At 39.0% G+C, this 22,259-nt stretch overlaps 1 protein-coding gene and 1 long non-coding RNA gene across 6 annotated transcripts in view; one reads left to right on the forward strand and one right to left on the reverse strand.

The window, feature by feature from the left end:
• LOC115803651 (sal-like protein 2) overlaps positions 1–22,259 on the reverse strand; it is a 900,219-nt gene that overhangs the window by 654,826 nt on the left and 223,134 nt on the right. For all 5 annotated transcript variants that reach the window (XR_016391489.1, XR_016391490.1, XR_016391491.1 and 2 more), the window contains exon 6: positions 3,334–3,456. The gene's annotated coding sequence lies outside the window, so the exon portion shown is untranslated. The remainder of the gene's footprint in view (positions 1–3,333; positions 3,457–22,259) is intronic.
• Positions 8,282–9,796, forward strand: LOC149750247 (uncharacterized). The gene is made up of 2 exons (XR_016391640.1): positions 8,282–8,994; positions 9,110–9,796. It is a non-coding gene; the product is annotated as an uncharacterized LOC149750247 (long non-coding RNA).

Raw genomic sequence — 22,259 nt, forward strand, 5'->3', positions numbered from 1 at the left:
TATACATAACCATATTCATTTCAAAATGAAAAAGAAATTGTCATAAGTATTATAGTTCTTGTTTCTGCAAATGACCACATGATTGTAGGTGGTATTGATAACTACCATCTCCATTACCCATTCCATAACCCATTTGCTCATAGCAAGTACCTTCACTCACTGCTCTACTTGACTTCCTGAAAAACAAGTTTCTGATTCAGGAGCAATGCTATGTGCAAAACCATAAAGATGAATAAGGAATTCTGCAAGTCCACCACTGTGGTTTTGGCAGAAATCTGCAAGGCACTGAAGGCAAACCCAGGGGTCTATTTAAGTGGAAATAATCTTGCCAATACCCAGGGAAAAATCGATATATTGTATTCTAGGAAATATCATTAAGAATGATGCCTGATTTCACATCAGAAGTCACCAAGTGAAAACATTTTTAAAGTGTTAAAAAAAATAAATAAAACTTTGAAACTGGCTTCTTATGAACATGAAAGTATATTTTAAAATTGTCTTTGTTAAAAATCACTGCTAATAGGGGGGAAAGTCAAGGCACAGAATGGTAAACTGTATTTGCAATGCATATTTCTGATAAAGACTCAAATGCAATATATATTAAAAGCTCATGTAAATCAATAAGAAAAGAGTTAATAAGAATGGCAAAAGCTTGGAGCTCCAATTCAGAAATATTATATCCAATAGCTAATAAATATACAAAAATTATCATTATTCATCAGGGAATGTTATTATTATTATTCATTAGGGAAATGAAAATAAAACCTCATCAGTGTCCTTTTAGCATCCTGAGTGAATCAGTATGGCTAGAAGAATATGACCTGAGAAGAGAGGGAAAAATAATGACTGTCTCCAGGAAAATAAGTGATTAAGTAAATTTCTTAGAAGCTCCCATCATTGAACTGATGTGAAGAAAACAACAAGCAGTAACAGAACACAGACCCGGACATTGAAGGAAAGGAAGGTTTTACTAGAAAAAAGAAAGTTGGTACTTATTGGGCTTACTATATGTCAGGCACTGTAGTATGCATTTCAGATTCATTATCTAATTCAAATATCATAAACCCTATGAGATAGATTTTATTGTTCCAATTTTTTTAATTTTTCGGAAATGAGACATAACTTTCCTAACTGTGAATATCATCTCTAACTTTTATTGTCAGCCAGAGTGTAGCATTTATGGGGCTCCTAAAGAGCACGGTTTGAACTATGGAGAAGCATTTGGCCCCAGAACAGGGTGGCTGGATGTCTCAGTGATGGTGACATTACTGGTTTAAACAGGAACCTAAAGGGAACTAGGAAAGAAGATGCCAAACCTAGGCACGAATCGCCCCAGGATCAATAGATGAGGAAATCATCCACTAATCAGTTAACAGTGCTGAATGCTTTAGCAAGTTCCTTATGCAATAGTGTGCTGGGAAGAATAAGGGGCTACAGGGAAAGGTATTATTCCTTAAACACTCCAAGCATGTTTCTATATCAAGACCTGTGCTCCTTGCCTTTGTCCTCTCTATTGTGATGTTATGCCCCCAAATATCTACATGGTGCACCTCTGAATTCCTTCATGTCTTTTCTCAAATGTCACCCCTTTGGGAGTCTTTTATCTTTTATCTCTTTAATCTTTCTATTTTCCTTCCTTGAGAATCAGGCTCTAGCACACTGCATGCAGCAAGAAAGAAAGCTGAAGCACTGCCACCTGGTGTCCTGCTCAAATATTTTGTGATGCTTACACTGGCCTCGCTGCTGCCCTCTAGTGACATTGGGTAAAATTGTGGTGAAGCCTAGTCACAATACAGGCTGCCATCGCTGAACCAGTCAGTCAACTTCCCACTGCAGAAATCAGGAGAGAGAGGATTCAGGAGAACTGGCTGGTTTTTTTCTTTTGCTAGCCAGATGTGAAAGTCATTGATTTCAAATGATATATACAACACATGAGATGATTTTGCCTGTAGAGTTATAGGCTACCTTGGAAAGAAAGCTCAGAATTGTTGTGCAAGTTTGGGGTTTCTTCTCTGGTAAGTATAATTGTGTCTACTGCTCTGTCCTTTCTTGTAGTATAGCAATATCCTGAGAAGTGGGAGCAAGAGTCAATAATGGGAAAAAACAAACAATTGTAGCAAATACTGGGTGGTATACTCATTTCATATTATAATATGCCCACCCAATCTCTCAATATAACACCTTAATGAATTGACTTCTCATTAACAATAAGAACACGATAGACCATGGATACTTATGATAACACATGAAATCTGCCAGGTAACCTGCTACATATATCTCAGGAAAATATTGAAATTTATCTTGGGCTCGATTCCTCTGCAATTTCAGATTCTGTCTCCCAACACCCCCCCACCCCCCGCACGATTCTGCACATTGCCTGCAGCTGGTTGAGTGCCTAAGCTAGGGAAGGTATTGTGTTGGGTGATTTGAATGTGTGTTCTCACTTAATTCTTACTGGAACCCTGCAAGGCTGGGTCCATCCTACTTTAGGGAGACAGTGTAGCAAAGTGCTTGAGACCAAAGACTTGGGTTGTATTTCTAGATCTACCACTCGGTAGCTGAGTGATCTTAGGAAAATGACTTAATAATTTTTATGCTTCCATTTCCTCATATCTACCATGTGGATATTGATAGAATCTACCATGCAGGGTTCTTATGAGAAGTGAATGAGGTGATGAATGCCAGTGCTGAGCCCAGCACCCCCAGAAAGATACTGGCTACTTGCAGAAAAGGGAATTGAACATGATAGAGGCTCAATACCTTGTCTGGTGTTACAGAATAAGTGTCGGAGTGGAGCCCTCTCTCCATACCCTGTCTAGAGCAGATGCCTTCCCTCACCCCAAGAGCAACTCTCTAGCTCAATACAATATTGTACTTTTTAAGTGCTTATCACTATCTATAATTATCTTTTTAAAAAATCCATTTATTCAATTCTTCCTCCTCCTACCGCACTGTAGGCCTTTTATATCCTTTCACTACAGAATCCTCTATGAGTGAACAATACTTAGTGCAGGAGGCTCAATTTATGTGTGTGTGTGTGTGTATAAAATAAATGTACAAAAGATAAAATTATTTCTAGAGTCCATGCTATTCAAACACTGATATAAAAGCTTAAGCTGGACTAATCTTTGTGTTGTTTATCTAGAACTGTCAATATGTATATCCTGCAAGTCACTTCATCTAAGATTTAATTTATGCAATATATCTAGTGATCAATTGGCTTCTCCTCGATTTCAGGTAAGGTGGGTTGCTGTAGATTACAGGATTCTACCTTACTAGTTGCATGAATGTCAAGGCTGTTGGAGGTATTCCTGTCTTATTCTGGACACATACCTTCCAATATCCGGGTGAATTTTTCAGTGGATCAGTATTTTCATCAGAAATACGCTTCACAGCAAGTAGGCTTTATGATGGTGTGGACGTACGCACACTATCCTATTCATCAAGTGGTCTGATCTGGAGAAAAAAAAAAAAAGGAACGTCACTTGTACTAGTTTCTGTTTGTCTAGCAGTCCATCCCTAACCTCAGCCTTTGCACTTCTAAATTGGGAGACATTAATGAGGTTTTTCAGGATTTCCTTTATTAACCACAGTGGCATCTCTTTTCTTGGGAAGGAAAGTCAGAGGTTAGCCACTGAGATATCTTCCAATCCTGTTCCACTTTCCAGAACACTATTTGAGTGTGTGGAAGGTACTGTTCCCTGAGTTTAGTACCTTCCCCATGCTCTTTCCTTTATTTATTTCAGTTGTTCACTGGAAAGAAGGTTATGTAGTCAATTTACACTGCCAAATTTCCAGAAGCAGATTTACATTCTGAACAATCTTAATTACTGCTATCTTGTACTGTTAAATTTCCCCTGGATGTCTTTTTTTTCTTTTCCAGCTGTTTTTTAAGCTCACAGGGAACAGAGAGTATTGATTTCATAATTTTCAGATCTCTTAAGGACATTCTGGGCACAACATGACTGTTTAAACTAATATGCGTATGTTCAATCAAACTAGCCTTATTCCTGGACTGTGACACGGGCAAGATAGAACATAATTCTTACTTACTTTTAAACAACGCTATTGGAGGTAAAATTGACATTCCACAAAATTCATCCATTTTGAATGTACAGTTCAGTGATTTTTGGTAAATTAGCTGACTTATGAAACCATTACAATAATCCAGGTTTAAACACTTTTATCACCACAAAAAGCTCCTTCATGCTCAATTATAGTTAATCCCTGTTCCGATAACTGGTCACAGGCAACCAGTGATCTACTTTATATCTCCATAGGTTCCTTTTCTGAACATTTCATGTAAATGGAGTCATTCAGTACATTTAAGTTGTTCCATTTTTTGGCTAGTAGAAAGAAACCCAAAGAGTAGACTCCTGTTATTTTTAGAACATATCTTCTCTACCATTTAAAACATTTACTGAGTATCAGAAATGTAAGCGGCATGGCAGATTCCAAACACCATGGACTCCTTACCAGATAGATATGTGTTCTAGTTATTACCAGATGTTTGACCTGGAGTGAATTCCTCAATCTCTTTCAGCTTTAGTTTTTCTGTTTGTAAATTGGGAAAGAGTAATTCTATTGTGTGATTTCTGTATTCGAATAATGTACATAAAGCAATAGATAATTTAGCACATGGTATGTGTGCACATTTATAATATGAGGATTTGAAAGTTTTAGAAATTTTGTTGAAAGTTCATATAAAAGATTCCTAACTAAAGTGTTTTTCCTGCCACAAATTGCCATCCCAATCTCTCTCAAGTTGAATAATTGCTGTGCACGATGAGGCAGCCCACTTCTGAATGGTTGTCAGCTCTCTTTGTGCTGTGGACTCATGGGGGATGTCCTCACTGTTTGTGAAGTTGGTCTCAAGAAAGCAGTGTTTGAGCCCTCCTTTTGAGTGACAGGAAACTGAGTCTAGGTCAGAAATTGTTGGTGTGTTTCTAGGACTTGTATGGGGTCTTGTCTCTGATTGGCTGGGCAACCAGATGCAGAATCCTATTTTCTGAAGAAGAATATTCCTCTGCTGAGGATACTTGGGCAGGATAAATGGAGAGGAATCCTTTGCCAGCTCCATTGTTAATCCTGTGACTTCATCTTGGCCTTAAGTCCAGGGGCTGCTGAAGACATTCTGAACAGTATGTGGCAGTGATGGAGAAGGAGGGGGATGTAGTCACATAACTCTAGGTTCTATCTGGGAATGTGTGAAGACAATGAATGCTGTGTAGAGAGATCAGTGTATGTCTGAGCCTGTCTTTCTGAACAGAAACGAGCAGCATATTGAGTGTGGAACAGATTTCTCCATCTCCGCATGTTCAGGAAGGAGGGAGCAGCAATTTCACCTGCAATTTTCCTTCCAGCTCTTTTTATGCTTTACACTGGTATAGATGGGAAGCTGGAAAAAGCCCTAAGGACCTGTTTTAATGACTTTAAATGAGGATGAAAAGGAGGAAGGATAAGTAAGAATCACTCTGAATACTAAGGAGGGTTACAGCTGCATGTTCATCAAAGGATCCCAGGCTGAAGACTCAGCCACATCTCTCTGTGCCTGCACACAGTGCCCTTCAGGCCTCTGCAGCCCATGCCCAAACCTGTGCCTGGTGCTGCTCTGGTACCAGCACTGAGAAGAGCCATGTGTGAGGTGGAAAAGGCAAATTCAATGAATTACAGTGTTTTCTATAACCAGGAGGAAATGCAATGATAGATAAACAAGCGTTCCAGTCACTGTAGCTCCGTCAACTAACGGGACTGTCATTACACATCACTCACCTCCATTCCCACCAGTATACTGGTCATATCATTGAATCAGATTCCTAGCCTCCTCTTTTGCCATGATTCCAAGTGAACTAGATAGTTACTCAAACCTTTCTAAACTAATCTGATTAAAGTAGGGTAATATTCACCACTGGTTGCTACATCCTACTTCATTGAAGGCATGTTCTTCAACACAAAAAGAAAGAACAAAGAAGACAAATGGGAAAAGCAAATAAGTTTTTATTGATTTCTCCTAGGTTTTCACAAAAAACTTTCTTAAAGATTTTGAAGTGAATATACCTTCTTTTCCATAAGGGAGTTAACATCCGAGTGCCCTATAAGCTCACTCTCATGTAGCTCATTTCCAAGAGCATTAGAGTGTATTATGTGTTGACTATTCATGCTCTCTCACCCTTACTATGCTAATCTTTAGCTGGAGTATATTTTCTGTACTTGGCCTCACTGTGGACTTTGGACACGGCAATGTGACCAGCTTTGACCAATGGAATGTGTGTGGATAGAAAGTATGGTATATCATAGCTAAAACTAAATATATTCACATGGCATGTCTTCTTTTGTTTCTTCCCTGCACTTACCAGGTAGTGGTTGTCCTTTCAGCTTTTATCCATAATGCGAAGAAGACGCAAGGTCCAGAATGGAAAGATAACTCATAGTAGCAGAACGGAATCGTCCTGTATCCAGGAGCAGAGCCTCAGAGTGCTGGGACTGCAGTTGACCCACAACTAACATACCATGGACAACTCAGTAAACTTTGTTCTTGTGAGCCACTGAGATTGTGAGGTTGTTTGTACTGAGCATTACCCTAGTCAAAGTTGACTGATATATGAAGTCATATCAATTCTGTCTTCTAAATATTTCTCACATTCAACCACCTCTTTTTTCTTTCTTTTTTTTTTTTGCGGTACGTGGGCCTCTCACTGTTGTGGCCTCTCCCGTTGTGGAGCACAGGCTCCGGACGCGCAGGCTCAGCGGCCATGGCTCACGGGCCTAGCTGCTCCGCGGCATGTGGGATCTTCCCGGACCGGGGCACGAACCCGTATCCCCTGCATCGGCAGGCGGACTCTCAACCACTGCGCCACCAGGGAAGCCCCAACCACCTCTTTTTACTTGCCTTGTTACTATCCTCATCCAGGTGCTCATAATCTCTCACTGAGTTGGTTGGAATAACTTCTGAAATGTATCCCCTATCCATGAGCTCTTACTTCCTAAATCTATCCCTGAAGTTATCATTCTAAAATACACATCAGATTAGATTGCTGTTCTATTTCAGGACCTTCTATGGCTCCCCATGACCCAAAAGTAAAAACCAAGGTGTATGTGGCCATCTACAGTATTGCTTCCAGTAAGTGTTCATCCTCCTCCCCAGTATTACACCAAGATTTCTGAACATCAGCCATATCAAATGAACTCACTCTCATATTTTCTTCTTATAAATATTATTTCTTTCTCAAGTTGGCAAAATCCTACTCAATCTTCAGGACCCAGTAAATGTCACATTTACTTTTTAAAAGATTTTCCAGGTTACATAAATTATATTTATTTGCGCTCTCCCTCTTTTAGTGTTCTGTACACAGTTTTGTAAGAGCACATATCTACTATGCTAAGAATATTTGTTGGTTTTAACTCTTCACTTGTCCAAATTCGTCAAGGATAGGGGCCCATACATATTATTCTTTAATCCCAGCTGTTATTATTGTCCGTGACTTATAAGAACCATTCAGTAGATATGCCTACAGCTTGACCACAGTTTACTTTTGACAAGTGCACTGATTAATGAGAGCTGGTTTGTGAAGCTGGTTTATATGAGTGGGTTGGAAACCTTCCACTGCGGGAACACTTGAAGATACTTCTACTTCATTATATCCCTCAAGCCAACACATGGCTATGTTTCCCACTCTTACACCTGGTTCTTACTTAAACCATCGTCCCAGGAGGACAATGTGCCCCCATCTAAGCATATGTATCAACACAGCCATACAGAAGTTTGTCTCCATATATTCGTGGTTTTTTACATCAATTGTAAATGAAATGGTGTGTGAAAATTCTGTATGTTTTTATAACGTATCATTTCTATACTTTCTGATATCTCCTTTGGCTCTCTTCGCTCTGAGTACAGCTTACCCAGGACCTTTTGATGAGTCATGGTAGATGACCGTAAAGACAACTCATATCATTAAATGAATCTTCCTCAACTTTCTGCTTTCCACATTAAACATTGCTGCTTTTACACATATAATTCACTTTCCCTCCCCTAAAAATAAAAAAGATGTCTCTCTTCCTTTTAAATAGTGTGCCTCTGGCCAAACGCTTCACCCACTCCATTCACTTTGACTTCTCTGGCACCTCAGCCCACTGATCGTCCAAACTCTATGGTCTGGTTCTTCAGGACTTTCTTGCTACTGATTTCTTCTCATCATTTAAAATATTCAAGCATGCTCCTCTTAAAAAATATTTAATATTCCTCCAAATTCATACATGCCTCTCCTGTAACCAATCTGTTTTTTCTCACAAATACCAATGATCTCTTTATTATTAAATCCAAAAGGTATTTTTTTTAACCTCCTTCATCTAGACAAGTGTTTCTCAAATTCTAATGTGCGCAGGAATCTTATTAAAATGCAGATTCTGACTCAGGAAGTCTGGGTAGGGCCTGAGCTTCTGCATTCAGAATAGCTCCCCGGTGATGCAGATGCTACTCACCTGCAGACCACATTCAGAGCAGCCACGTTCTGCAGTGCTTGCCACTCCTTTCGGAGACTTTTGGGTTCCTGGCAGGAAGGAGGTGAGGAAGGTTCACAAAAATTGTGAACTGCTCTTTCTTTCTCTATCTGACCAATAGAGGGGGCTGTTGTGTAATCTGGAAATGGTTTTCTACATTAAGATCAGAATAATCTCACAAAAACCTTCCTTCCCTACAGTTTAAAGAGATATTCTGACACCACTTTTTGCACAATGACATGTACAGCATCTCAGACGCCAGAGGCAGGCAGTCTTGTTAAGACAGCCTCTCTCCCAACACACCTTACAACGTCCATCAGAAGAAGAAATCTAAATCCTGTGTCATTCCTTCTCAACCTCACAGCAACCTGGCTTCAAGTCCACCAGTCCTCAGACTCTTGTTTGTGGAGGATCTCCCAGAAAGGAGCTCACTGCCTCCTCACTGCTCCACCATGACCTTGGTGTTCACCTTGATGCTTGAGGTGCTCCTGTTCCTGAGTGAGTACTGTTCCATTTTACTCTCTTGTCCACACATGGAACATTGCTTTGGACTGACTTTGAATAGAGACTTTTTGTTCCGACTGAGTTCACTGATTCAGCATTGATGTTTCAGAAGGAGCAGGAGCCCAGTCGGTGACACAGCCTGACGGCCACATCACTGTCTCTGAAGGAGCCCGTCTGGAGCTGAGGTGCAACTCATCTTCTGTTTCGTCCTATCTCTTCTGGTACGTGCAGTACCCCAATCAAGGACTCCAGCTTCTCCTGAAGTACACATCTGGAAACAGCCTTGTCTCAGGTATCAAAGGTTTTGAGGCTGAATTTAGGAGGAGTGAGAAGTCCTTCCACCTGAGGAAAACATCAGCCCATTGGAAAGACTCGGCCAAGTACTTCTGTGCTCTGAGTGACACAGTGACTAAGACTACAGTGGGAGCTGAACACAAATCTCCTGAGACTTAGTAGCTTAAAAGACTCAGGGTCTCAGCCTATGTTATTTTCAGGATGTTGGCATGTTCTGTGAAGGCAAACAGTACAGAGAATACAGAATCCTGAAAGTGGTTGGTTCCCATGGGCATCTTAGATTTCTTTTCTCTTTCTTTTTTCTTTTGCAAAGGAAAGACTGTTGGTTTCTTAATTTCAGTGTTCTCAGTGGTCTTGAGGCTGGTGGGTGGTTTCTTGTCGGTGTCACCTGAGCAGGCTGTGCCTATGCTGTACTGTTTTGTTCAGAGTAAGTTTTTATGTCATAAAAAGAAAACCCAATCTTAATATTCTTTTTCAAAATATAGTTAACAATTCCAAGGCATTTGTTCTCACTTATTTAGTTTGGTTCAAACAAATGGGATTCTGGTTGGAATCACATTGGAAACTGACATTTTAGGATATTATGTTCTCCTACCCAAGAATATTATATGCCTCTTCATTTATTCAGGTCTTGTGTTAGTCCTTTAAAAGTAAATTTTGCTTGCTTGTTTCCAGAAAAGTTGGAAAAAATGAAATGAATCATTGAATAAGTGGAGAGTTGATGTCTAGTATTCTGTGTCTGTTCCTCTCTCTGAACAGGGAAGAGAGCCAACAGAAAGTGGAGCAGCATCCCCAGTCCACAAGTGCCAGGAGGGAGAGGTTTCTATTTTTAACACAGTCACACACGCAGCAAGAGTGAGAGTTCCAACCATTAAGAAGAACATATCTCTGTGCAGGTCATAGGCTCAGACTCCACCTTCTGCTCTGTAATCATGGGGACCCCGCCCACATTCAGTCTGTTCACAACCCCACAGAAGGAGGCACTCACTTTCACACAAATGATGTTTCTCAGAATTCATACCTGAGGTTGTTCTGTTTCCCCCTTTCTGCACACTTCGTTAGGCAATATAAAAATATTTTACGAATGATGCTTGTACACAAAGAGCTTACTACCTAACAGTCATAGGAATATCTCTCTCATTAGATTTAAGCTTTATGAAGATATCAATTTTTTTTTACCAATAAGCATTCACCGAACAATGGTTGAAAGAATGAATGGCTGATAATATTTATACCCATATATACAGGCAAATTTATAGCCAATGGTTAGAATTTGTATGGAAACTAATTTCAGCTCCCTATAAGGAAAAATGAACAATTAGAGGTTTTTCAAAACAAAACAGATTGCCTTGAGGTGTAAAATATTCCTCATTACAGGAACTAGTCAAAGAAAAGTGGAATGTCCATTTTCCAGTGATTTGCAGAAACGATTACAAAACAATATGATTTTGCACCAAACTAAGAATTTTAAGTTTTAAATGAGGGAAAATACCGTGAAAGAACTGAACAACCAAAAAGCTTGTAAAATACACCACAGATTAAAAAAAAAAATCACTTCCAAATTCATGGAAATTGGATTTTGAATTTTTACTTGACGCATGTGTAGGAATTTAAGTGAGGAAAATGGTAGGAGAACACATTCCAAGCAGGATAAACTTATTAAGAGCAAAGATCAAGAAACAATAAGCAAGAAGAGTTTCAGAAATTAAAAGTTTTTAATATTACTGAAAGGGACAATTTTTATTGGATGGTACTGTGAGATAATATGAAATGTTAGCTTGAGGCAGTAGTTCATCCAAGAGGGCCACACACAGCTCAGAACTGGGTTTCTTTCCAGATAAAAATACAACATGTCATGAGATTACCTGTCTTTAGCATAAGCAACATTAAGGAATATCTTGAAATTGTTTTTTAGAATGAGCTATTAATCTAAATTTAAACTGGTAGATAATATCAAAGATTTACTTTTACAAGCACACTTCTAAATGTATAGAAAAACTGGATTTCCATAATGATTGATTCAATGAACAAATAAATTTCGTTTTCCCTGAGCAATTCTACCACCAACTAATCGCCATATTGCAGGAAAGGAAAAATCTGAACACTTTCCCAATGTGTTGCAATTTTATGATCACTTTGCAGCATGAGTTTTGTTTAGACGTAGGGGGAGACTAATAGCTTCTCTGCATTCATTAACCTCCCGTAAAGGACAAACTTTTAAGTCAAATAATACAGACCAAACAAATAAAAATAACTACATTCTGCTTTGCTTTGTACTTTGTTCTCTTCCTCATCTGGCTGCAAAAACCCTTGCATGATTTTCACTGAAAATAACTCCAGAATTCATGTGAGATTTTGCCCTCCTCAGTACTTGTACTGGTATAGTTTAGATATGTTCCCATCTACTTCCCTGCTCTTCAGGGTACTGAGTTGCCACAAGGATAAGCCAGGCAGATAGTCCTTCAACATTAAGGCTAATTTCTAACTTACCCCCACTGTGCCTTTTATCATCACAAACATGTTTGTTGTCTAATTTGGTTCACTCTTAGAAGAGCATGGTTTGATGTACTTAAAAAAGGATATTCCTTCAGGCAGCAATATACTAAATTTTTAGGGGTCTTATAGCTCCATTTTTCTATTAAGTGGTGCAGGGTTGAGAATCAAGTAAGCACATAAAAAATAGACAACAACACCGTAGTAAAACTAAAATTGTTATTCCACCGTTTGGTGATTTAGTTTATATCCACATCGTTCAGAAAGAGAGAGGCTTTCTTCAAAAATAGAAACTGAGAAGCGTGAGGAAGAGAAATTATTTTATTGAATAAAAGACTTTCTGTAACACTCAGTGATGGATGAAGTGAGAGATGTGGTAACTTCCAGTCAAAGTTAGTACATTTTACTTTCATGAAATGTCTATGATCCATCCCAGAAAAGCAACCCATACATTTAGAATAGTCCCACTCACCGTTGTTTCATCAAGGAAACGTTTTCTTGGTGCTGAATGTTGGGTAATGCTATATACTATATACAACTGAATGTTGAGTAATGCTGTATTTGGGGTCTTGAATGGTGGAAGAGACCAAGAACAATTTAAGTGAAAGGGAGGGGAAATAAGAATAGACCATGGACAGAGAAGATCTGTCCAAAAGAGACTATTCAAGATTTGCTTTAATCTGTCATTAACATTGAAATTTGAAAGAGTTACTAGAATAGGCTCACAGACTCTGAAAACTAGAAACAATTGTGGAAAAGAGGGTAAGCACAAAGATGCAAGCCATGAAGACATCTGCTTTGCAGACAGATTCATTTAAGTGGATATCTGTGGTTTTCGTGTTTTTTTCTACACAGTAGAGCTGCCATTTCATTGTGAGCTGTGGAAGTTAATCACTGGACCATTTTAGGGAACAACATTCACACCTTAGCCTAAAATATAGAGAAAGACAATGCAGAAATATGAAGAAAGACAGATCTGAGAGCATCGTCAGAGCCTATATCCAGCTCTGCCTGGAACAGCAAAAGTCAAAATACTCTCATTAGGAACAAGCCAGCATGAGCTGAGATTCTGTCATTTACAACAAATAGATCCATAATTACTACAGAAGAAGGTGGGGGGGAGCCTTTTGGTTTTGTACTATTTTATGAGCTGAATTTATGGTGCTGAGAAGCATTTTTCCATCAAAATAACTAGAGTTATGTAGATACAGATCATCACTCGTCTTATAGTAAATATGAACCAGGTTAATCCTATGTATGTTTTATGCATTTCTGATTGGAACAAATTAGAAAAATACTGAAAAGATCCACAACTCTGCCACATAGACAAGCACTCATTATTTTTACTTATTTCTATCTTTTTCACAATTTTGCACATTGTTACATCATAGAGACAATTTTATGTCCTTTTTATTAACACTCACTTTTGTCATTAAAAATACCTTGTATTCATAGCTTGAATTCATTATCTACTATTCTACACCATAGATATACCACACTTAAGTTTATAATTTTCCTGTTTGGGGATATCTTGATTATTTTTTTCCAGTGTTTCATCATTTTAAATAGCATTATGGTATACGCCTTTAAATAAAAATTTGAATTTCATTTTCTCATCATTTTATTAGAACAGCATCCTAGAACTGGAATTAGTGGTTCAGTGGGTAAAAACAGGTTATAGTCTTTTTGCTCCTTGTGTCTCGGGAATGGGGAGTTAGTGTTTAGTGGGGGACAGAGTTTCAGTTTAGGAAGCTGAAAAATTCAGGAGATGGATGATGGTGGGAGCTGCACAACGATGTGAATGTACTTAGTGCCACTGAACTGTACAGTTAAAGACGGTTAAAATAGTATGTTTTCTATTATGTGACTTCTACCACAATAAAAAATCATTTTCAAAAGTATTCTAAATGTATCAGCTCTACTCCCTAACACCTTTCTTACTTGAACCCACTACAGTCAGGTTTTCATCCCTACCATTCCGTTGAAATCACTCTTGCTGAGGTCACCAGTGAGTTTTAAATTTTATTTATTTATTTATGGCTGTGTTGGGTCTTCGTTTCTGTGCGAGGCCTTTCTCTAGTTGCAGCAAGTGGGGGCCACTCTTCATCGCAGTGCGTGGGCCTCTCACTATCGCGGCCTCTCTTGTTGCGGAGCACAGGCTCCAGATGCGCAGGCTCAGTAGTTGTGGCTCACGGGCCCAGTTGCTCCGTGGCATGTGGGATCCTCCCAGACCAGGGCTCGAACCCGTGTCCCCTGCATTGGCAGGCGGATTCTCTACCACTGCGCCACCAGGGAAGCCCACCAGTGAGTTTTATATCAACAAATCCAATGATGCATTACCATTCCTTATCTTATTGAGTGTCTCCGAAGAATGTGGCATTATGGCTACTCTCTCCCTGAAACACCATCTTTGCCTGGATTCTGGAACTCCACATTCTCCTGGTTTGCCTTCTTCCTTGCAAAATGCTCCTGCTCAGTCTCCTTTTCCTATATCTTCCTCCTCTTGCTGGTCTCTACATGTTGTGTTTTCTCAGAGCTCAGTCCTCAAACATTTATTCTCTTCAAATGATCTTGGAGGGGTTCAGGACATGCCACCCCAAAACAGGCCACTAGTATAAAAGCACTTAAGCCTAGTCACTTTGGGTCTTCATTTTTCTATGAGGACCCCCACGTACATGTAAAAATTATTAAATAAAATCTCTATGCTTTTCTCCTGTTAACCTGTTTTATGTCAACTTACTTCTCAGGTCCAGATGGAGAACCTAAGAGGGAACAGGTAAAGCTTTAGCTCCCCTACAATCTCATCTAGGGATATGGCTTTAATGACTATTTATACATTGATGACACACAAATTTACATTTTCATCCCAACCTTCTCTATTGAAAGCCAGGCTCATATATACTGTAATCTATGAAACATCTACACTGGATATCTAATTGGCATCTAACATATGCTTAACAGAAGGCCTAATTTCCCCCCATAGGTTCTTCCCTCACTCTTTTCCATCTCAAAAAAAAATGGCAATATAATTCACCTTACCAGAAATCCTGGGACTCCTCCTTAATTCTTCTGTTTCTCCCATACCCCACATTGTCAAACAAACCTGCCACATAAGACTTATTTTTTTCTCATAAAAAGTTTGACTTTGTTTTTCAATTCAAACAATGATGTTACACGATGGGTTTCAGTGACCACCAATTTATTTCTGAATTCTAAGATGACAGACAGATAGATAGATAGATAGATACATAAGATCAAGGAATCTTGTCTCGATGTTGCTGCCTAGTTAAAACACCTCCCTGTCTTGCAATATTTCTTGCCTAGCTGTTCAGGACTTTCCCTCAGAAGCCAGGAGCCAATGAATCGCTTACTTCTTTGGTACCTTGGAGATTTTAGACTCTGCAGCAATGTACCATAGTAAGATTCAGGATGGTGGAGGTTTTTTTAAGGGAAAGTTAAGAGGGGAAAGTGAAATGGGAAAGAGGCAGCATGACATCTGGATCTCAAGCATGTTCTAAAGCAGTTTTAGGGAAAAATACACAAACCCATACACACACACACACGCCCACACACACACACATGACTAGATTCCATTAGAATTATCTATGCCTACATAAACCTTGGCAAACCTTCATATAATTTCAAGAGTATAGGAATCCCAGTTTAAAGACTACTGGTCTAAAATAGGACAGGGAATTCCCTGGCAGTCCAGTGGTCAGGACTCTGCACTTCCACTGTAGGGGGCATGGGTTCAATTCCTGATCAGGGAAATAGATCCCACATGCCTTGCAGCATAGCCAAAAATAATACAATAAAAATAAAGAAAAAAATTTTTAAGTAAAATACAATGGGCCACTCTCACTAACACACTTGTCACAATATACTTACTGAGAACTCATTCTTCCCCACTGATCTGAGATACTGTCTTTAACATATACTAAATTTCCATATACAATTAGGCTTAATTATTGATTTGCTATTCCATTTAATTGACCTATCTGCTTAGTCTTAACTTGTACTTAAGAATGTTCTTGGGCTTCCCTGGTGGCGCAGTGGTTGAGAGTCCGCCTGCCGATGCAGGGGACACGGGCTCATGCCCCGGTCGGGGAAAATCCCACATGCAGCGGAGCGGCTAGGCCCGTGAGCCATGGCCGCTGAGTCTGCGTGTCTGGAGCCTGTGCTCTGCAACGGGAGAGGCCACAACAGTGAGAGGCCCGCGCAACGCAAAAAAAAAAAAAAATGTTCTTTCCTTTCTCTCTCTTTTTAATTTCATGCAACAGACAATGTGCTCATTTCTTCCACATTTCTTTTAACTGTTTTTTATTTTTGCATATGAATGCTATAAAAGCTACTTTTAAATTGTTGTTTAGCTGTCTTCTGATAGTGGCTTTTCTTCTTTTAGGTTTTCTGATATATCATTACTTCACCTGCAAATATGCAGATGATATTTTACCTGTTTCTTTCCAATTATTATGCTTCTAATTGTTTTTTCTCTTGGCCGACTGCTTTATGTAGTAGCTCCAACACAATGCTAAATAGTGGTAAAGGTAGTGGACATCTTTGTCTTTCTCCTAACTTTAATAAGAAAGCTTCTAGCATTTCCCCAGAAGTAGGTGCTGCTCTGAGGTTGTGGCATATGCATTTTTTTATGTTAAGGAATTAGCTATTAGTTACTTTTTTAAGTATTTTTAACATGAACGTATACTGTGTTTTGTCACAAGCCTTTTCTGCGTCAATGGAAATATGATTTTTCTTGTTAGCTCTAATGCCAGTGATGAAGCTACTCACTTTTTTTTTAACATCTTTATTGTAGTATAATTGCTCTACAATGTTGTGTTAGTTTCTGCTGTGTAACAACGTGAATCAGCTATATGTATACATATATCCCCATATCCCCTCCCTCTAGAGTCTCCCTCCCACCCTCCTTTTCCCACCCCTCTAGGTGGTGGCAAAACACCGAGCTGATCTCCCAGTGCTATGCAGCTGCTTCCCACTAGCTATCTATTTTACATTTGGTAGTGTATATATGTCAGTGTTATTCTCTCACTTTGTCCCAGCCCTGTCCCTTCCCCGTATCCTCAAGTCCATTCTCTACGTCTGTGCCTTTATTCCTGTCCTGCCCCTAGGTTCATCAGAACCATTTATTTTAGATTCCATATATATGTGTTAGCATACAGTATTTGTTATTCTCTTTTTGACTTGCTTCACTCTGTATGACAGACTCTAGGTCCATCCACCTCACTACAAATAACTCAATTTCGTTTCTTTCTATGGCTGAGTAATATTCCATTGAATATATGTGCCACATCTTCTTTATCCATTCATTTGTCAATGGACACTCAGGTTTCTTCCATGTTCTGGCTATTGTAAATGAACATTGTGGTACATGACTCTTTTTTTTTTTTGAAAATGAACATTTATTCTTGTTACCATGTTTAAATGTAAGCTTACAGAACACCAGCTTCCATTCACATACACTGAGCTGCTAAATATGTTTGTTGAACTTGTCTTTTCTAGTTTTCTATATTACTTTAAATATGATTCTAAGTTTAGAACTCAAATATTTGGGTGTATTTGAATTAACATTGCATGACTCTTTTTGAATTATGGTTTTCTCAGGTATATGCCCAGTAGGGGGACTGCTGGGTCATATGGTAGTTCTATTTGTAGTTTTTTAAGGAACGTCCATACTGTTCTCCACAGTGGCTGTATCAATTTACATTCCCACCAACAGTGCAAGAGGGTTCCCTTTTCTCCACACCCTCTCTGGCATTTATTGTTTGTAGATTTCTTGATGATGGCCATTCTGACTGGTGTGAGGGGACACCTCATTGTAGTTTTGATTTGCATTTCTCTAATGATAAATGATGTTGAGCATCTTTTCATGTGTTTGTTGGCAATCTGTATATCTTCTTTGGAGAAATGTCTATAATAGCAGATTCTATTTTGTACATTTTATTAAACATCCCCACAGGGTTAAGTTGAATAAACTTGAGGTAGCAAACACAGCATTTATTGCTGGCTGCCTATTATTGCTTGAGAAAATCACTTATCACCTTTAACTAGATACATTCTTGCTGGTTCTGACCTGGGATGTTGAAATTACCATCTGATTGACAGGGTGCATAATATTTACAATTGTTATATCTTCTTCTTGGATTGATCCCTTGATCATTATGTAGTGTCCTTCTTTGTCTCTTCGAATAGTCTTTATTTTAAAGTCTATTTTGTCTGATATGAGAATTGCTACTCCAGCTTGCTTTTGGTTTCCATTTGCATGAAAGATCTTTTTCCATCCCCTTACTTTCAGTCTGTATGTGTCTCTAGGTCTGAAGTGGGTCTATTGTAGACAGCAAATATATGGGTCTTGTTTTTGAATCCATTCAGCCAATCTGTGTCTTTCGGTGGGAGCATTTAGTCCATTTACATTTAAGGTAATTATCGATGTGTATGTTCCTATTCCCATTTTCTTAATTGTTCTGGGTTCGTTATTGTAGGTCTTTTCCTTCTCTTGTGTTTCTTGCCTAGAGAAGTTCCTTTAGCAGTTGTTGTAAAGCTGGTTTGGTGGTGCTGAACTCTCTCAGCTTTTGCTTGTCTGTAAAGGTTTTAATTTCTCCATATATATAAATAAATAAAAAGAATGTCATATGAATAGAACCATACAATATATAACCTTTTAAAAAATTATTTATTTATTCATTTTTGGCTGCACTGGGTCTTCGTTGCTGCTTGCGGGCTTCAGTAGTTGTGACTCACGGGCTCGAGAGCACAGTCTCAGTAGCTGTGGCACTTGGGCCCAGTTGCTCCGCAGCATGTGGGATCCTCCCGGACCAGGGCTCGAATCTGCGTCCCCGGCATTGACAGGTGGATTCGCAACCACTGCGCCACCAGGGAAGCCCTATAACCTTTTGAGATGTCTGAATCTCAGGGAGAGGAAACACACGACACTGGACACAGGTGTGATCTCCATCTCTGCCAACACACTCAGTGTTTTCTACCCCTGATGTTTTGAACTTTTGTTTTTATGGGAAGAGCTCATCATTTCAAGTGTTTGAATTCCTGTGGATATTTGATTTATAATTCTATGAAAAACACTACGGCAATTGATAATGGAGAGGTAGTGCTGAAGGTTAGACCATATCCTATAATCATGTTGAGTCATGTTCTGTATACAAGCTTAGTTGCACAAACTCCATCCTAAATTTTTATCAATAGATATTTTTATCACACTTTAGGGCTAATTTTATTGATGAAGATTTACTCTAGCAGTACGGATTGGGGTATAGCTGTTATTTGGCTTTTCTTGGATGGCATTGAATGAAATATCCAATAATTCTTTAACTTTGTTGCAACAGTAATATCTTTGTAGGGCTGAACATTTGCATTAGGATGGGTATTTTTTCAAATAAAGCCATACCTTAGCAAGTTATATTATTGGTAAGAGGACAACGTCAGGAAAATCAGAAATATATAACATTCTACCATTAAAGTGGGAAGATGTCTCTAAAAGATGAAAAACAGAAGAATGCAAAGGAGGGTGTGACAATCTCCAAACATCTGGGAGAATTCTCTTCTAATGGTCTTGGATGGAGATGTATACTTTAGGCAATTATATGTTTGTTTTAAGTATCGTGGGTCAGCCTCATCTTCTATAGAATGTCTACTTCTGACCATTCCCCGGAGAACCTTAGTTTAGTATTTCTAATGTGGGTAACTTTTCAATTCTTGTCAATTAAGGAAGCATGATGTTATGCTAGTTGGTGCACATGTAACACAGGATGTATTTCTTGTACTTTATCTGCTGAATTGGTAACAAATAGTACCTAATAAGGTCATTTCTGCAAGCTCAATGGTAGTCTTTCTCTGGGTATCTTGCAGAGCATCCAGTCACCCAGATTAATGTCATGTAAAAGCTGATTAAATGAAAGGCTAAAAAATCAACCTCTGCCTGTGATGAAAGGACTGATTACATTGGGTTTATCTAGTTTAGTTCAGGTTGTGAAAGATTGGAATACGTGCCGTTTGGGACCTTGTGAGTTACCTGGGCCTATCAGTGACCAGTTCATAGTGAGACAACATATGACTTTGTGAGGGGAAGAAAGCAGGGCCAGGGGGGCCAAGGCTAATTAATAATGCATTAGGCCATAGTAGTTCAAGGGTGTCTGATACAGTAATTCGTTTCAGTTCTAATATTCCATTTGTTCTTTCCACTTCTTCAGAAGATAGAGGGATGATAAGAATACTAAAATTTCTGAGTGAGGGCCAGAACTTTCTATAGCTCCCCTACATAGATATACATTGATATGGCACAGGTAGTAAACACAGTATCAAGTTGATTTTCAACTATGGTGAGTGCTGTGGATTCTCTGACAAAAGACTGCTTCAACCCACGTAGAAAAAAAATACTACTACTAGTACATACTCATAACCCATGGGGAAAAAGCAATTGTTTAACTCCTTTTCGAAATACCCCAAATGTTTCCTTGGGACAGTATTCCAGTTCATATCCCACCTTTACAGATTTTTATGGGAGTTTGTTTGCTCCAAGAAAGGCATGAACTGACCCCATTCTTTGCCATCCTAGAAGTTTCCCCACCAGTGTTTGTTTAATGTTGCAGCCAATATGTCCCTACTGTGATGTCTTTCCTCTGGAGGACTTTAGCAAGAGTTCATCGGAGATCATTAGGCTCCACCAGACAGCTGTCCTGGCTTTCATATATCTTGTCCTCATGAATCCAACAAATCAATCATTCGTAATGATTCTTTACAAAATTCGGGCCAAATTTTGTGCATCGAAGATGGAATTATTGAACTTCTCCATGGATTTCTCTTTATGTTCTAGAAGAGGTGCTTGCATAAGGATTAAGTCAGAAAGGGATGCCTAGCATAATAATCTGTTCAAGCATTTTTTCCTAGCTTCTACAGAGTCTTTTACACTGTGAGAGTTGGTTTTTATGAAAAAAATTTCTTTCAGTAACATGAAGACATCAAATAATTCATGTATTTGGCATCCATTTTTAATAGGCATACGTGAGATACACAAGAAGGTTAAGAAAAGGTTAAGATGATTAAAAAACCTCATTGTCTTCCTAGTATTTGGAAGCCGTGAACTGTGTTAAAAATCTATTAGCTAGGGCTTCCCTGGTGGCGCAGTGGTGGAGAGTCCGCCTGCCAATGCAGGGGACACGGGTTCGTGCCCCAGTCCGGGAAGATCCCACATGCCGCGGAGCGGCTGGGCCCGTGAGCCATGGCCGCTGAGCCTGCGCGTCCAGAGCCTGTGCCCCGCAACGGGAGAGGCCACAACAGTGAGAGGCCCGCGTAAAGCAAAAAAAAAAAAAAAAATCTATAACTAACACTGTATGTATACATTTTGTAATTTAGTACATCCAAGAGAGATCCACAAGTTCAGCTACTTGAGTTAATTTTGCTCCTGCTAATGACTGGTTTTAAAGGGAGTTTAGAGTAGCTATTGCGTAACTAGCTTGGTATTTTTTCTTTTCAATATTTAAAGTAAGATTATTTTAAAAACATGTCAATTCAGAATTTTGTATGAGAGTGTCCAAACGATCTGTTGCGGACATGAAGGCATTTTGAATAACAGAAGTACAATCATGAGATCCTTTAATTGAGAAGTGTAACAAAGTTGAATAATATGCGGAGAAATTAATATTTTATGATTAGTCAACTAACTGGTAGACAAAGTTTGAGTGTTTTAGATTGGAGAACAATTTGTACTGTATGTAGTACCATCTGATTTAAATGGAGATTCCGGAGCAAGATCTGAAGATGCTTCAACAAATTTAGCCAAGGCTGTAATTACTTTGAGACAAGGAGTGTAAGTTTTGTTGAACTTTAAGGGGTAGGCCATGATAGGCAATGGGTCTTTGTTGTTTGCCATGTAATTATTAGTAATATCCTTAGGCATGGCTTTCCTTTTACATTCATACACAAGGAAAGGTTTATTACAATCAGTGGTGAACTTATGATCAGCTGTCTTATGGAGGTGTATGATGTCACCTGCAATATACTCCCTTTAGAGCTGGGTGCACAGAATATAGGGGCTTCTTGTGGCTCTTTTAGGGTCCCAAGTGAGTTAATGGGAAAAATATAAATTCAAAGGTTTGATAACCTAATGACCAAACTCTGGCATCTATTTTGGCCTTTCTGAACAGAGCTGGGCTGTCAAAACTAATAGAGAAGAGAAGGGGACCTCTGTGACAGGACTCCATGTCTGCAAGCTTCATTCTAGTCTTCTGCAAAGGGAGATTATCTTTTCTCCTGCTATTAGGTCCCAAGATAGGTAACTGGACAGATGTTGTGGTGAATAATTATATTGATGGCTATATCAATATATAGGTGGAAGAAGCTGCAGTAATTAGTCTAAAGAGATTTGCCTTCTTATCATAAAGTGATTTATTTCTACCTTAGGTGAAAGAAAAGCATACATAGGTGTAAGGATACATGATCATTAC

This window comes from Delphinapterus leucas, chromosome 2 (genome assembly GCF_059928025.1).
Source record: "Delphinapterus leucas isolate spDelLeu-1000000601 "Yukka" chromosome 2, BTC_Dleu_Yukka2, whole genome shotgun sequence".
NCBI lineage: Eukaryota > Metazoa > Chordata > Mammalia > Artiodactyla > Monodontidae > Delphinapterus > Delphinapterus leucas.